The sequence below is a fragment of the Dasypus novemcinctus genome, chromosome 1, assembly GCF_030445035.2.
Source record: "Dasypus novemcinctus isolate mDasNov1 chromosome 1, mDasNov1.1.hap2, whole genome shotgun sequence".
Lineage (NCBI taxonomy): Eukaryota > Metazoa > Chordata > Mammalia > Cingulata > Dasypodidae > Dasypus > Dasypus novemcinctus.
The window spans coordinates 143,256,514-143,275,347 of NC_080673.1; the positions used below are offsets into that span (position 1 = coordinate 143,256,514).

At 33.0% G+C, this 18,834-nt stretch overlaps 1 pseudogene; it reads right to left on the reverse strand.

Annotated features, from left to right (window-relative positions):
• Positions 1-15,255: 15,255 nt before the first annotated feature.
• On the reverse strand, positions 15,256-17,397 carry LOC101440405 (fermitin family homolog 2 pseudogene; annotated as a pseudogene).
• Positions 17,398-18,834: the final 1,437 nt, after the last annotated feature.

The window sequence follows — 18,834 nt, forward strand, 5'->3', positions numbered from 1 at the left end:
TTAGAGAAGAAAACAAATGGAAACTCCCTTCCTAAGAGAACAGGAATTTGGTAGTCTTAGAAAGGAACTTGATAGTACCATCTAAAAAATGGTGTGCAGTTATGCACACATCTTTGTGTTTAGTTTATTAGAGAGAATCTTGTTTTGTTTTATTTTTATGTATGTGTGAATGAAGTTAATTTCTGTAATATTTCAATTCTCATTCATTAATTTTTCTTCTTATTTTATATGAATCCTAAAATTAAACCAGTTTCAATAAGGATTGAATAAAATGCAGATTATATTCCTAATTTCTTAAATCATCTCTCTATAACCGCATCTACAATGTACAACTTTTTCTCCTCTGTTTATCATTAACTTTAAATATTTTTAAATTTACAGGTCACTCAATATATGAATATATGAATATGAACTCATTGTTAAATTTAAATTTAATTTTTCATAAATGTTACTTAATATTGAAATTCAAAGTCTAATTGGATTAAGAGAAATGCATACAATTGGCAATATCATAACTCATTAAGAAACTCATTAAGAAACAAATCAATGTAAATTTTTGGAAAGTTGGAAAATGATGGCAGAAATTTCCCTTTAGAGAAGTACTTATTGAGAAAGTATTTATGTTTAAAAATAATTTTTAAAATATATTATTTTCCATTTGTACATATAACAATCCTATTCTGTATTATAAATTAAATATTGTTCATTATTTATTTTGCCATATCAATAATGACTATACTCAGGTGGCTTTTATACCCTCAAAGAGAATGTAGGTCACAGTTTCATGACATTTATATTGTCTGGAAACAAAGCAACTCTCCAAAATTTTCACATTTTTAATATTCTCATGTAAATTTCTAATAATTATCTCCTGTGATTTGTTTCCTTAGCAATACCATACACTTTCCTGATGTTTTTTTCTTATGTTGTTCCAATTGCTTGAAATTTGAGTTCCCATTTTCTCCATATTTCAGATCCTTTCAGTGTCACATATACTTGGAGTTCAAAGCACAGTTTAGTGTTGTCATACATTTGAAATGCATTTGTTATGATTTTTGTCATATCTTCATTTAATGTTTTTAGTTTATCTACTTTAAGAAAGAGATGAAATTTGGAGAATGATAGTGAATTTTAAAATGTTGTCTTAAGTAATATTTCACATTGTAGCTGTTGTTTCAGCTGTAATACTCGGTTGAAATAAATCAGAAAAAGGTGCTATATCAAGAGATGCTTTTCCTCCATTCCTTGAAGAGAAAATATTTTTAAAGAATTCTTTTATGTATAAAGCATAATAAAGCACTATTACTAACATGTTTTTATTAATATTTATTTTCTTACTCAGTAACTCAAATTATTTGCATCAACATTAATTGATTCACAATCTCATGGGACATCATTCTGATCCACCATAGTGATGAAATCTTTATAATAAAAAATGTATGTATGGTTTGCATAGAAACAAACATAAGAGGAAAGGGCAATTTTTCTCATCCATGTACTGAAGTCTATCACCTTATTTAAGCTTCTGGGGATCCAGTCTTAGCAGTTACATTTTTTAAATATATTTTTGTTATAGAACTTGTGAACTTACAAAACAACCATGCACATGTTTGGAATTCCCATACAACAGCCCTCTACCAACATATTATAGTGTTGGGGAACATTTGTTCCAGATCACGCTATAATAACATCAGACTATCACCACTAATTCTGGTCTATACATTTAGTATAATTTTTCCTTACTCTTATTAACACAGTACATCTTTGGCATTGGTGCAAGAATATTACAGTATTTCTGTTAACCATTGTCCATTTTGATAGAACATCAAAAGTGAAGTAAAAGTGCCTAGTAGTGGATTAGTTTGTGTTTTGGAAAAAACATAGTTCATGGAGTTATTCTACCTTGAACCATTTACTGGTTGATGTATTGATTGGAGGACAGTTTCATGGAAACCAAAATGATACAAACACTGCAGATTGTTTGACTGAATTGGTAATGTCTTTTCTCCATTATGATGGAGACGGAATAGTTCAGGAATGATCCATCAAAAATGGGTATAATATACTTGGACCATGGCAATCCTTTTATTTTTTATTTTTTTGAGAATTGGAACAAAGGTCTGTAAGTTAATTAAACAAGTTGTGGTTACTTTGAAAATTAACTTTTTTTTTTTTTAAAGAAAGAGCTCTGGCTTGTCATAAGGAACTGAAATATTTGCTGTAGGACATCAGGAAATCCTGTGACATAAGCTTCTTAACCTCAATTGATACATACTAGGCATAAAGAATGTAAATCAACATCTCATAATTAAAAGAAAATGGTATACTGAAATAAATTAAGATTGGTCCTCGAGCATATGCAAACTGCATAAGCTGTATGTATACAAAGTATGCATATTCTTTTCATGACTGCAACCCATACAACACACATACACTGACCATCATATATGTGAATTCCCCATTTATTTTATTTTAGATGAAAACTGGTTACTACTCTAAGACTTAAGAGCAAAAGTGGCCCTAAAGGACAGTGGAAAGGCGCAGTCCTCTCAGGGTATAGATTTTAAAGAATCCACTCCACTGTATCTAAACTTAATATTTATTCAAACTTATGGTCATAAAGCAGTGATTAGAAATAAGCATATTTGGAAGATGGGCAACCAGGACATTTTGAGAAACAGTTAAGTGAAATGACCTCACAGAAAGGGCCCATAGAGAGAGAAAGTCTGCACAGTTTAAAATCTAGAGGAAAGGTTTTCATAATCTGGACATTTGTGAATGCCAATTGAACTCTTTTCTTAAACACTCTGGAGTTTGCATGATAGGATCATAAACAGTGCCCACGGAATCAGAAATGGAGACTAAACATGATTTCAACACAATGAACTCACCATTATAAAGGGTACTGAGTTGTTAATTTGCTAGTAACTACTATCAAACCTGAGTCCCTAAGGTCCTCTCTCAGGGGAAAGAGTTAACAGTCTTGAGGCAAGTTACACATAGTAGAACCCATTCTTAATAGAAGAGTTCATTCATTCTAGAGGACTTGCTCAAAGAGGCTGTTGAGGAGTTTATCTACTCAAAACCCAGAAACTTTATTAATTTCCTCTCATTTTCAAGACTGATTTCAGACTTCCTTACCAATTTGAGATAAGTGCAATATTTTTCAAATAAAATACTATTTCATATAAGTGAATGAAAATGTATATTCCTTTTGTTTGAAACGAAATCACTAACTTTATATAATTTAGATGAAGCAACAGTGTTATATTCCAGAATTTAAAAAATGGAATAACAACAGGATGTGACAAAGTAATTACAAGTCATGATGGAGAGGGAAAATAAATAATACTGTCTAGTTTTGGGGGGGCACTAGGTGGAGGGTGATTTTATTCACTGAGGTCAGAAATAAGGAGGTATAGAAAAGGGCTGTGGCTCTGATATATAATGATATAGCTTCTTCTTGTATAATAATGATTATAATAATAATATAATACTAAGGTTGATTATTGATGTTGATTGAGCAATAGCATGACTGTTATTGCTTTTAGTACTCAACATGTATGAATGTTTTTAATTTTTTAATTACCACTAAAATCTTACATAATAGGGATAACATTTTTCTCCACTTGCAAATTAGGAACTTGAGATACAAAGATTAATTAACATAAATAGGAACTCATATACTTTTAGAATAAATACATATATTTCTGAAATTTGTCAAAATAGGAATGACAATTGAGTGATTAAACAACCATTGCAGTTAAGAATATTGGATTTAGAGTCAGACAGCCTGAGTTCAAACAATGATTAATATGTTTCCCTTTTTAGTAAATCTGCATCATAAATTCAACCCAATATTCTACCTACTGTGACCATTGAATAAATAAGCTATTTTTCGAGGAGCTGTTTTCCTTCAAGCATCCTACAAAAGCTCAAAATGAATGATAAATATTTCTATTGCAGAGAAACCACAGAAAGAGAGAAAAAGATGAATAATTTTTAATTTATACTTTCTGAAGAAAATAGAAAGCAGATATACAAATTTGAACAACAGTGTGTGTCTGTGTAGCATTTGTCCAAATTTCACTAGTAACATCTTTTAAAAGTACTGTACTATATCACGATCAGGATATTGACATTAATACTATCTAGATACAGAATATTTCCTTCACAACAAGTATCAGGTATCTTGTGTTTTATAGGCACACCAAATTCCCCCATGCTATACCATCTCCTTATCCCCAAGTAATCAATAATAAGGTCTCAATTTCTAAAATCTTGTCATTTCAAAAATGTTACATAATTGGAATCTTATAATATGTACCCTTCTGGAGTTTGCTTCTTTTGCTTGGAATAACTTTCAAGAGATTCAACCAAGTTTTTATTCATGTAATACAATTTGTTTACATGTTCTTCAACTTTCACCCATTTAAGGACATCTGGTTTGTTTCTGGTTTGGGGCTATTACAAAAAAGCTGCTGTATATATTTGTATATAGGTTCTTATGTGAATTTAACTTTTCTTTCTCTGGGTAAAATACCCAGAGTGCAATTACTAGATCATATAGTAGTTTCATGTTTATTTATTGGTTTTTAAAGAAAATGCAAGAACATTTTTTAGAATGGCTGTAACTATTTTACATTTCCATTTGCTGTGTATGAGTGACTCAGTTTCTTTGCATCCTTGCTATTATATGGTCACTAATTTATCTTGTAGCCATTTTGAAAGCTACTTAGTGCTATCACATTATGTTTTTAATTTGTTTTTCCCTAATGCCTAAAGATGTTGAAGATCTTTTCCTGTGCTTATTTGTCATTTCTACATCCTCATTGGTCATGTGCTTCTTTATTTATTTTGCCTACTTTTTTTCCCTCTGTTTTGTTTTATAGTTGAGTTTTAAGAGTTCTTTTCATATATTATAGATACTATACTTTGTCAGATTTGTGACAATAAAATATAGTCTCTCACTCTGTAGATTGTGTTTTCATCTTAATAGGATCTTTTGTATATCAAAAGTTAAGATGTTAGGTATTTTGTTGCAGTCACACAAGTCTCTGAAGCTCTGCTCTCTTTTGCATGTGTTTTCAAGATATTTCCTCTCTTTTTTTCAGATTAGGTAATTTTAATTGTTTTGTCTTCCAGTTCACTGATTCTTTCCTTTGTCCTCTCCATTCTGCTGTTGAGTATGTACAATGAGCTTTTTACTTCAGCTGTATGTTTTAGTTTTAAAGTTTCTAGTTTGTTCTTCACCATGTATTCTAATTGCTTTTTGAGATTTTTCATTTATGTGTTGATGATTTCTTTTTCTCTTTTTCCAAAATGTTTATAATTGCTCATTGAAGTATTTTTTCATGGCTGCTGTAAATTCTTAATCAGATCATTCTAACCTCTCTGTTATCTTAGTTTAGGTGCTTTTTGATTGTTCTTTTCATTCCATGTTAGACCTCTCTTGTTCTTGGTATGAGTGGTTTTGAATTGACAAATGGACCTTATGAGAGTACCAGTTTTTTAAATTAGTGTGTTAAAATTGACTCTTTTTTTTTTGATACTGCTTTTTAAGGATAAAGGGTTTGGGAAGGTTTCTTGCTTGCTATTCCCAGGTGAAGGCAGAAGTCCAGGATCCCTATTCAATCACCATTGATGTGGTAGTGAGGCAGTCTAGTAAAATAGGGAATCAATAGTTGGATCTGGAACCTGGCAAAAAGTCCACATGGACATTGGTAACCCAAAGATGGCTGCTGGAAGGACTTGTGAGAACCCCATTCAGAAGATTTCCTCCAGAAGCCAGGAGAAACCTAAAGTATTCTCCAGGGGCCTTATCATTGGGCTCTCCAAGGGGATTGATCGGTGGTGTAATCAATCAAAAAAGCAAACAGTTCAAACTCCTCCCCTATCATTAACAAAGGGGTAGAATAATTAAATTTTCAAAAAACAAGTGTAAAGGCAAAACCAGCCCTGCTCTTGTCTTCTGCCCCTTGATCTTGCCTTCTGCCCCCTGTTATGGCCTTCTTCACCCCCTACCTGGATCAATATGCAAGTAAACCTGGGGATTTATAATCTGTAATGAGTAGTTGTAGTCTGTAAATCAGCCTTCATTATCACTCTTTAGCTCCTTCCTCTGTACCTAGGACCTACAATCTGTTATTTTCTCCCATTTCTCTTCTCAACATTCTTTAATAAATTTCTGACCTAACTAACCTGGCTAGCTCTCAAAATTCATTTCTTATAGCTTAACCAAGAACCTAGAGAAAATCTGGAAACAGAAGTTAGGGCATTCTTCTCTTGTTGGGTTGGGGTGGAAGACCAGAATCCCTGCCTGGTCTCTACTGATTCATAGGGAGACAGGTCTTATTAGAAGGCAACATGGGTGAAATCCTGGATACATATTTGGTCTTCACTTTACTTTACCTGTACAGTAGTTTTGGGGTCCCTCATTAGAGCATTGCCAGGGTAGAGGTCTAGTATCCCATTCTGTCATTCCTTGTGTGGATTGGGGTGAGTCACAGTTTTTTCCTGTGGTATCTAGCTGGAGTAGAATGATTATTTTCCAAATTTTTTCTCTTTTACTGTTCCTTGGACTAGAGAGATAAGCTTTTATTGGGACATTGTTTTTCATTTGTTTTTTGTCATTGCTTGTTGGATTCCTGGATTGTTATATAATTTACCTACAATTCTGAGTTATATGAGGCAAAAATAAAACCCGTGACCATGGCATTCTTCAGATTTCCATTTCCATAGCCAGTCTTTCTTCTCCTCTAATCTTTGAGATTCCTCTTATGTCTGTTTTATATGTAATGTACAGTGTTTTATTTGTGCTTAGTGGGATGAATAGGGAAAAGTACATCTGTTCTGTCTTCACAGAAACAAAGTCAACTGTGATGACCTAGATTTCCAGACAGTGACAACTGTAAGAAAGGAAGACAACAAAATGGAGGGGTCCAAAGTGGAAAACACTGAAATATAATTGGTATAACCTATGCTAGGTAACTGGTTTAAGGCACAAATTGTTAAGATATAAACGCTGACCTTTTTTTTTTTTTCCTTTTCAATCATTGTATTTCTTTGGTTAGATGATTTTGTGATTTGTAATTCCAGTCAAGATACATTAATTATATTTCTTTATATCTTCCAGAAATTTTTTCTTTTTCTTTTTCTCTTTTTATTTATTTCAACACATTTGCTTTCATTGTTATTATATTACTGATAGATAATTGAGTGATATTCACTCTACATTTTTCATAAGTACTTATTGCAGATAGTATACTCATTTTTTTATATTGATAATAGATGAACATTATAAGAGGTCAATATGAATATATCTATGATCTTGGCCTCTAATACTGAGAACTCACAGATATTTCTGAAATTTTCATAAAAGTACAAGGTCTTCTTGAACATTAAGGACAAATAAGCAGAAGAAACAAAGTTAGGAACATTAGATATGGACCCTGAAAGAAAATTAAAATTTTCTGCTTTGTCCTTCATATAATAATCTTAACTATTTAATTGTTGCTCACACTTTGTTCTGTTATAGAATAAGTTTCAGATGAGAAGAAATTTTTAAAAGAATAGTCTATCTATTAATACCAAATATTTGTGAGGTTTTTCTTTACATTTTACTTGTGACATCACAAAACTAACATCCATGTTGCCAAGTGTTTTAATGAAGATAATAAGTTTTCCTAAGGAACAGTGATTTGGACTGGAATATTCTTTCATTTTACTCCTGTAGAAGATTATGAAGGTCATGACTACACAGAGCTGCTCAGTACCGATAATGCATGGTACAACAGGGGCTCCAAAGTTAGAAAGAGTTGTTTATCTAAGAATCCTGTTAGAAAGAGCAAATAAAATCACAAACAAGCCCTTAAATAAGATCCAACCATTTCATTTCTTCAGAACAAATCTGCAAAGGTGAGGCACTTCTAAATGTTATGTAACACATGATATTAGATTGGAAAAATGGCCCTCATCCTGTGGAGCTATTACTTGATACTCATTTCTAAATTACAACACTGGATTATTAGGCATGTTCTGGTTATGACCTTTGAACACATTACAATTATTTATAAAATAACATATTTAATAGTTGCAAATGGAAGTGCTAAGATATCTACCATGATGGAGATTCAGGCCATGTAAAGTGTGATTATTTTCCTCATATCACATAAAGTAGCACAGTTTTTTTCCTAAAGGTGTTATTGTGTTTCTACAACAATTAAAAACAAAAAGGAAATTTCAGCTTTCAAAGTGAGTGGCTTGTGGCTTTAATATTCATTTTTAATATGAAAAATTAATCAAAAGAAAACAGATTTAAAAATTTAAAAATTCTAGAGGAATAACTTTAGAATCCACAATGAAATTTAGTACTTCTGAAATAATCACACAGACAATTTTTATGACAAACCTTAAAAACTAGAACTAAATTCTGTCAATAACCAACAGATGTGTCCTTCCTCTATGCATTAAGAAGAGTAATTTATATGCTGTACTTCGGGCTTATGAATTAATTTCCAGCAAAACAAGCTTTATGAAAACTGGTAGAGTGTAATATCCAGCAATGACAAAATGACCTGCTTTTAATGAAACTCCACTCATGATACCCCCTTCCCAGTTATAACTTTATTGACATAGGATGCTTCTAAATTATCTAGACTACTTCTGTTTGACTGGCTTTTATTTTATAGAACCTTACACAAATTAATGCAATCACAAAGTTAAATTGATGATTAGTGTACCAAACAAATATTTGAGTATCAATGGCAGTTCAACATTTTAAAAACTTTTAGCTACATTCATAATCTGAAAGTTAAAAGCTTACAATAATCCTTTAAAATAATTTCATTCTAAAATTAGGGCATCTTCCTAGAAAATGTTTGATTTCAAAATAAGCCAAATTTGTTTAGTCTTATTTCAAAAATTCCTGATCCCAATTAATAGAAATTGTGGATTCTTTAAAAAAGTATCATATACCCAAATGGAGTAATAAAGAAGATTTATTTCCCACCAGAAAGAAATAGAAAACACACTTGGAAAATATAAAATCAAATTTCAAGTCAATGGCTATCAGTCAATGAAGGACAGTGATCTCTAAAAGATGAGAAAAAAAAGAGAAAGTTTCCAGATAGAAATGTAGGAGAAGGAATGGAGCTGAGCAGTGCCATTCACAGAAGAAAATGGCCCTGTAGTGTGGAGAAGTTAGAGTTCAAAGAGGAGAATAACAAAGAAGAGAAAGCTATATGGACAGAGTGTTAGATCTAGAGACAGGAAAATGATCCTGAGTGATACTTCAACTGAATACTGAATATGGCATGTAATTGAAGAAAGTGAGGAAAAAAATGTTAAAACGGAGAGAAAGAACCATCCAAGAGTCCATGGGGGAAAATACTAAGAAATTAACAAGGAAGGAAATAGTTCCTGATATTCCAGTAAAAGTGAACAAGCTCCTAATTCATGTGGGAATTAGAGAGTTCAGAATGCTTTTGCCTCTATAATGTTGCAAAAGTAGCCCTAAACCAAATGCTTCTCTAATCTGGCCTAATAAATCTTATTAGGAAGACCTTGATACCAGCAAAATTTTTCTAAGTAAATTAACTGTGTCTCAGTATAAAGCTAAAAATACATATATTTTTAGGAATACAAAACTATTCAGTACATAACAAGGTAAAATTTGCAATGTTTGACAGCAAATAAAGTTACCAGACAGGCAAAGACACAAAACATGGAATATGCTGAGGATGAAACTTGATCAATCTAATAAGACCAAGAAATGATGCACTAACTGAATTAATAAACAACACTGATTGTCTAACAGACAGTAATAAATGCATTCCATATGTTTAAGAAGCTACAGAAGAGATGGTGCCTCTTAAATAAAGACATTGACTACATAAGAGACTCATATTGAAATTATGCATGTGAAACTCACAGTCACTGAGATGAAATATGCACTGATATTATTAACAGCATATGAGATACTACAGAACAGACTGTGTTTTTAAAGACATACAATAGAAATTATCAAACTAACACAGAGAGAAAAATATTTTTAAGACTTAAAAAAAGAAAAGATACAGCATGAAAATGTTCTGTGGCAACTACAAAAGACTAAAATCTTTCTAATTGAAACTCAGAAAGAAGAGAGAAAACAGGATAAGAAATAGAAAAAAAAATTGACAACATTTTCCTAATTTGGTGTCTAGTAAAACTTTCAGGTAAAAGAAAATTAGCAAATACCAGACAGAAGAAATCTAAAGAAAATGCACCAAGAAATATCATGATCAAATTGTTTAAAAAGAGCAATTTTAAAAGCATTAAGTGAAAAAAAATACGTTATTGATGAAAAAGATAAAAATGAAAGATTTCTTAACAGAAACAAAGCAAGTAAGAAGATAGTGGCACAACATATTTAAAGAAATGATAGAGAGGAGGGTAGGCAGAGAAGCTACCAATCTAGTGTTCTATATCCAGCAGAAATATCTTTTAAAAATTTAGGTGAAATAAATATTTTTCAGGCATATTTAAGTTGAAAGAATCAGCCATGTACAGACTTGAATTGTATAGAACAAATACCAAAGAGACTGTTTAGTCAGAAGTAAGATCTTGCTTTGTAGAATTCTGGACCGCAAAAGGTAAGAAAGAGGAATGGGAATGGCATTTGTGTGGGTAAATAAAACATATTTCCTTATTATTTAAATCTCTTTAAATTAAAATTAAATGTTAGAAAAATAATAGTACAGTATTTTGGAATTTTAAAAAATGAAGAATTAAAATGTATGATAATAAACAAATGCTAGAGAGCAATAAAGTGGAATTATATTGTAAGATTTTTTTTAATAATAATAAATGAAATCATATAATATCACTGAGGTTAAACTGTGAAAAGTTAAAGGAGCCTGATATAAGTAAATATTACTCTATTAAGCTGGATATTTTCTATACTTATTATGTAAACTATTTGTACCAGCACATGGTGGGTCATTTCAGAAAGAAAACAATTAAGAGAGGTCAAAAAAAATAGACGACCGATGTTGCATACATACCAACAATAAGCCTTTTAACACTACCATTTTCTAGATCCATCTATAAACTTGAGCAATATAAATAGATCAAAAACAATTATTTTAAATATTTTTGATAGGCAATTGTAGACATAGATATAATTTGTGGACAAATATTATAAATGTCAGAACACAGAAACCATGAAATGAAACAAAAACTAACCAGCTTTATCCAGTTCCATCCAGTACTGTCATTCTTGCTTCTATGCCCCTGGGTATTCCAGGCACAATTACTACTTAGAACACCTACTAAACACACCATATTCTTTCTTTCTCTTGCCTATTTTGGATATTTCTTCTTGTAGGAATCTTTTACTGGTCCCTCATAATCAGAATTAAATGTCTCTGCCTTGTGTTTGAAAACACAGTAATTTTCTGCTGTATGCTGATCACTTGTTCTATCATCATCATAACTATACATCTAATGATTTTTACCACTTATGTAGTATATGTCATAGTTTTTGCAGGTTCTAATTTTTTTTCCCATAATTTAACTCTTTAAGCATTACCATAATCTTAACTTACAGATACGGAAAATTAAAAACAATCTTTTAAGTAGCTTTCCCAAATTAACACAGCTACTAAATCTTAGAGCTAGGGTTTGAACTCAAGTTGTCTGGTCCTAAAATTTATGCTTTTGGTGATAAAGATATTCTGCCTCTCACAATAAATATAAAACTCAAAAATCCAGGGATAATATGTTGTTTGATGCTTAATAAGGGTTATTTAAATATTTGTGAAGGAGAAAGAAAGAAAGTAAAGGAGAAAAATACAAAGAAAGAAGATGGAAGAAAAGGAGAACAAGATTGGAACTGCAAAAGGACATTTTTTTCCTTTAGACACACCTTGGTTTCTCCAATTCCCTTGTGATTAAGGGATGCAAATTTAATTTTAAATTGCCCTATAGAGCAATTTTTATTTGCTTTTTTGAGCATTATGTTTAAATTAACTACATAGTTACATGCATAGTCCACATTAGGTTTGACCATGAGTACTAGAGACTTAAAATAATATGGACATAAAGAAAATAAAAAATTGTCTCTCATTTAAAGGGCTAGGCAACCATAGTGTATTCAGGAATGCAGAGTACTTTTGTATTGTGCCTCCACTTTCAAGAATTCAAGAATATAATACATATTGCAAGGATACTTTAGTTCTAGAAATAAAAGGAATAGACAGAGAACTGGAGGGATGGAGGGAAGGAGAGAGAAAAGAGAAAGAGTGAGAGAAAGATGGAGAAAGGAAAGAAGGGAGGAAAGAAAAAAATATCACACTGGGTGTATTTTAGCTGTCTTTTAAGCAGAGTCTATGGAGTTGTCAGAGCACTTCTACTTATATCTCATTGGCCAAAATTACCAGCTGGATTAAATCTAATTACAAAGAAGATTTGTAAATGTAGTGCTATTCCTGGATGCCCTGTGATCAGCTAAGAATCCAGGACACAGTTACAAAGGAAATTGGTGAAGATGAATATTAGGAGACAACTACCAGTCTTTGGAATAGTCTTACTATATATAATTCATAACAACAAAACCTCCAAAAGGTAATTGTGGTTATTATTACTGAACAAGTTTGTTTTCTTTAGAAGACTTTGATTTGAAGGATTTCTTTAAGTTTGTTACATGATTAGCTTTTCCCAGAAGACACAATGACAATTGGAATACTCAGAAGTCATGGTTTATGAAAGCTGTTAAACAAGGTTATCCATTAGAGTTAGTTCTATGAATACTGAGTCTTGTCTGGGTGAGCCACACATAACTCATTTAGTGCTCATTTAATTTGAAGATGTTTTTAAAAGTGTTTCATTCAAATTCTATGGCTTATTTTCTTTTAAAGGTGAAGTGAATCAAAACTCTATTCAGTACTGAAATTATTAAAATTTTAAATTTGTATTATTATATGTATGCATTTCTCTCTCTCTCTGTGTATATATATACACAAACTCCATTTTGTGAAAGTTAGTCTGCAGATTTGAAGTATAGAAATGAACTAAGTTGGTGTATTTTGACTCAAATCATGAAACAATATTTTGCTTTTTAAGTGTTGTTTTGTTATGCCATAACAAAAATTTCAATAATTATTGAAAAATATAATAAAAGGGAATATTTTTCTTTATGATAGATTAAAGACAGTATAAGGTAATTTTGATTGAATAACTTTTGTATCATTCAATTGGAAATACAGCTATTTTAAGATGTGGTACATTGATGTTAATAAATGATGTAGGCCAGACAGAATTTGGTATATGGCAAATTACTCATTTTCTAGTTAGTAAAATATTTTCTTATATATTCTAACAAATTTCATATTTATACTCTTTAATGTTACAATAATGTGTCATATCCTTTCTTTAATATATTTTACAAAAACACTTCCATATTATTATGTTACAATTCTATTTACCTCACCAACGGCTTGATGAAAAAACACGGAAAAAAAAGCGAGAAAGTCCATTAGCTCAAGCCTTTCTTAAAAATACTATAATAAGAGAACATTTGGAATGTATTTTTGGGATAAGTCTAATAAATTTGGTAAAAGTTGCATTAGAACCTAACCAAACACTACTCAATAGCATATTTAATTCAATTGCATCCCAAATCGTTCTGAGTATATAAATGCCAAAATAAACTTATTTTTTGGTCTCACTAATAAAACTGTACCTTACCAGTCACTCAACACTCTTTCAGCAAAGGATGGCATTGCCTTTCATTTATTACAGATATGTTGGAAAATAATAATTATTGGATGGGTAATTACCAAAATTCACATAATAATTTTTAGTCAGAAAATCATGTATGGCTACAAACCACATTCAGTGCTCACCCCTGAGAGTCAGTTTTCATTCAGTTTAATTCAGATGAGGCAATTTGAGTAACTGTGGAAAAACCATTTAATGGATTACCTCAAAATTCCAAAAATGCTAGGCACTTTGCATACATAATTCCATTTAATCCTTTCAGCATCCTTGCAATTAGATGTTACAACACAAATTTTGCAGATGAGAAAATACAGTAAAAAATGTCCAAATGTCACTTATCTACTCAATCATAAAATTAATATTCAAATCCTGTTCTAATGACTCCTAACTTACTGTTTTATTTCATTCATACTGAGAAAATGAAGCAAGACAGAGCTGCATTTGGCTCAGGACAACATATTTGCAATTTGTCAATGTTAGTAAAGTGATCCCTGTTTCAGAAAATATTTAGAAATTGTTATAAACCTCAGGGCAATAGAAGAATTACAGAAGTAGCTCAGCGAACTGAAAACCTAATTTAAGACAACAGAGTTGAAAAATGTAAGCTAGGAACCAGGTCCTTTAGCATTTGAGCTGAGTTGTTGCTGGCAAGATTGGGGTTAAAATGAAATTGGCACTCAGAAAGAAGGTTGGAAATAAAATGAATAAAATTAATTTGGCTTATATCATTTATCATATGTAATATTTTAAATTATTGTTTTTATTCCAAATTAATTACTTCATGTGGGATGCCTTACATCTAAGAAATGCATGAATAACTAGAATAACAAAAATCATGTAATGACATTCTCATGCTTTAAACTGTAGACAATTGTTTCAATTTGTCTATGATTTATAGTGCATAATGTTTTTAAAGAGAAAACTTATTCTGTTTTCTTATATATTATCATTTTAGTGAAACAAAAGAATGGTAACACTTTAAATATTTCTGGATTAAATTTTGTAAAAATTCACAGAAGGAGCATTGGGTGATGTAGAAAATTATATCTGCTCAAGGACTTAAAGCTCAAAAGCAACCTGCTAACGCTGAAAGGAATGACACTCTGGGGAAAAATAATTCTAATAAAAATGGAAATGATGACCTAATGCATTCCTATACTTCTTCAGGCTGCTGATCATGCTGCCGCTGTATGCACCACCACTTTGCCATTTATCATCATGGGAAAGGTTGGAGAACATTTCGTGGCAGACTAACAATTCTTGATACCAAGAAAGTTACAAGAGTCTTTTGAGAGTCCTCTCTCATTTGCAAAAGATACTAGAAGTTTTCCATGAGGCAAGCATACAAGAAACACCTTGTAAGGGAGTTTCATTTCTCTGATAAAATTGTTATGTACGATTTGCCAATATCAAAAGCAGAATGTGAGATTTAACTTGTAATTTTTTTAAATAAAAAGTATATTGATTTGATTAAAATATCTTATTTGATTACTATTTTTTTTTAAAATTTCAAGCTTACTTTATTAAGCAGCATTTAACAGCTTTTAAAGTTAAATATTGTTATGGCCATAGGGTTTCATTACACAGTATTTTATATTCACACCCAACCACTGGTAAGTTTGTAGAACATCTCTTCATCTAAACTCTCATTTTGGTCTTTTGCACGTGTTGAGAGAAATATATAGCCACCAATAAACTCATGAACCACTTTGCAATCTACTTTAGTACAAATGAAGGACAATCGTACTTCATCCGCAAACTCTACATTGACCATTTTTATTTCCCAGTTTACATTCCACTGTTTCATGTTGCTGAAACGCCATGTTTTAATTGCATCTCCTGTGCCGGCATCCATTCTAATCAATCTGTTGTACGCGATTTCAATAAGTTCTTCTTTTTTGCCCCCTTGAAACCCTGCAATAAAGTGTGTGATGCCAAATTCTGGTAAAGTCTGCCAAGCTTGAATAAATCTCATCTTGGCTTCAATTAGACTCATCTGTGCTACATTCTGATGGGCCTCCAAGATTCTTGCCATTATCAAGCCTCTTATATAGTCTGGCTGCTTGTTCTTATACTTTTTGAGATAGCAAGGGGACCCCAGACATTCAGGATTTATATCATTTGTGATCTTCTCTGCTATTAACTGAGGATCTGGGTTCAAATGCTGAATCTTCAGAAAGGGAAGAATATTTTGAACTTAATCTGTAGGCTGCCATCCAGTATGCATACTGTTTTTCATTGTCAAAACTAAGCCAGATTTCATTAATACCCTCTGCAACTCAGGAGTTTAATGTTAAGTTTTTGACCTGAAATGTTTACATCTGGAGTAACTTCACATCCTTTTAGGTTCATTTGATGAGCTGGTGTGCCACTGGATTCTTCTTTGCTTTTATAGTGAGAAATAGATGTATCTTTAAAGGTACACCAATATTTACTTGTAAACTTTTAGAGTCAGTTTGGTTTTGGCTTGAAAACTTTAATATAGTCAGCAAGTTCAGGAATGGAAGTGATGTCACCCAAAATTATTGATGTTTTACCCCTTCCAAAGTGATCTCCAGGTCTGAAACGGCAGTATTAACTTCATCAACTTCTTTGTCACTGTTGTTCAAATGATTCTCTGATGTCATGACTGACAGCTTATTGATATGATACTGCAAAGCTGCAAACATCATCATTTCTTCTTCTGTGCAATTCAATTTTTCTAAAAGAATATCCCATTTGGCCTGTTCATAAAGCTGATTGATTCAGATTGCATAATACTTTGGATTCAAATTTAAAAAGCTGTAATACTTGAATCAGAGCAACAAGGCCTCATTTTCCTTCCCATCTTGTTGCATGAGAGATCTTGATGAATCCAGCCACCCCTGATTGATTTTTGCTTTATCAAGAAGAGCTTGAGGCTTGAACATTTTTGCCAAGATTTCTGGTGATGTGATTGACTGACTGACAGCAAGTATACCCGGATTGCCTTCTGGCAAAGCACTGTCACCAAACCAAGCAGAAGGTGGTGACAAGGGACTTCCATCGTGAGCATCATAAATGGGGGTCATTGTTTTACTATAGAATCCTGGGCTTGAATATATACTTCTTGACCCAGGAGTGATAAGAGGCCCCTCCAACTCAAGTGCCTTATCTTCAGACTGGTCATCTAGCTTTTTCTTTGTTGGATCTCTGGGTTTTTTGAAGAGAGAAAATTCTTCAGGGTGTCTGATGTTAAAAGTCTTACAGATGTCAGAAACAGCTTTGAAGACTCGATCAGAAAAACTGACTTTTACCTTCACATACTTCATGTTGGGAAGTTGAAGGCGGAGCAGTTTGTGCTGGGGGGTGAACGGAAGCTTAGCATCTGCCTGGATACCATATTTACCCAAGGTCCAATGTGTTTTAAGAAGCCAAGTCCTCTTTTCCCACCAGAGAGCAAGGTCAGACCAATCTTTTTTTACATCGAGTTTGTCCACCAACTTGAGCATCACCCCTCCAATATGCACCTCGCCGGTCACTCTCAGAGTAACATCGCGATTGAGGTCGGTCACATGGACGCTCAGTTCCCACGTCCCATCCGCGTAGCAGCCGTCAGGCATCGTTATCCCGTCCAGGGCCATGGTTCCTTCCACGCGCTCCTCGCGCTCCTGGTCTGGAGCTCGCCTTGAACTGGTGCGAGGGCAAAGGCGTCCGTGACCCCCTTCTCAGCAGCCAGAGCGGTGCCTCCCGGCCGGAGCGACTAAAGGAGTCCGGTCGTCGCGGCCTCCTCGCTCCCTGCGCTCCACCCCTCTCTCCCTGCCCCCTCAGCTGGAGTGCAGTTTGGGCTGGGCGCGCCTGGTCCCTCCTCCTCCGCCCCGCAGAGGCGCAGGGAGCGGGTCTAGCTCGCCTCAATCCCCCACCCCCACCCTCCCCCGGGGCCGCTCTCCCGGGAGGGGTCCGCGCGGACTCCGGGGGCTGGGGGCGGGGCGGCGCGCTGGGCGGGTGTGGGAGCTGCTCCCGTAGGCCGGGGGCGCCGGCTACTGCAGCAATCTCAGCCCCGCGGAGCCGCTGCCCTTTTATGGAAATGAAGGACCCGGCGCAGGGAATCTGATTATTTGATTATTGACTGATGAAGATGGCTTTGCTTGCAATTTCTTAAAAACTGGTATGAACAACAAATTACTCCAACCATTGGAGTTAGCATTTAAAATTATATTTAGAAAAATCACATAGCAATATCTCAGGGAAGCTCATTTCCAAAAATGCATAGAAAAGTGATATTTTAAAATTCCGTATTTTATGTTTTTCAATATTGTGGAAGTTTTGAGTACAAATTAGCTAAAATTTCTAATCGAGAATTGATTTGTTTTACTAAGGATAGGTTGGTTACCAATTATTTAATGTTACCACATCTGCCTTTAAGTGAATAAAATATGTGTGCTATAAAACGTCTTTATTACGATATAGTAATTACATTTTTAATACACTCAGCTTTAAAAAATCTCTCAGAATTTATCACAGCATCATATGACTCAGGTCTGACCTCATTTAAGCAGTCTTTAGTGACATACAGTGAATTACTTGATAGGTGTAGACGCCTATATTTCTACCTTTCAAGATGAGTGCAAAATTCCCAAGTATATCTGGTATAGCAAATCAATAACATTTTTTTTTAATTGTGATATTAAATAACTTTTTTTCAGTGTAGGGGAAGTTGGGATATTACAGAAACCACCTTGGCTTTGGAAGAGTTAAACAAAGAAAAGAGGAAAAAGGATTTCATGGGATAGGGAAATGTAGAGGCTGTAAAGTGAAAGAAAAACAGTATTAAATCAACAAGAACTGGCTTTGATTTAATCATACCTACTCTAATTGGATGAAATCCATTTTAATCACTCAATTTGAATTTTAAGTTCATGATTTTGAATTTTAGGATATAACAGGTGATAAAATACCAAGTAATACACTTTGAATACTAATTAGAGAAAGACAAATTAAATATAAATTTTCAAAGGTTTATATAAAATACATATGTGCATATCTTACATACTTCTTTTAATAGTGTTATATATATGAATCTCCTTAATGCCAATAGTTTATATAATCAAGTTT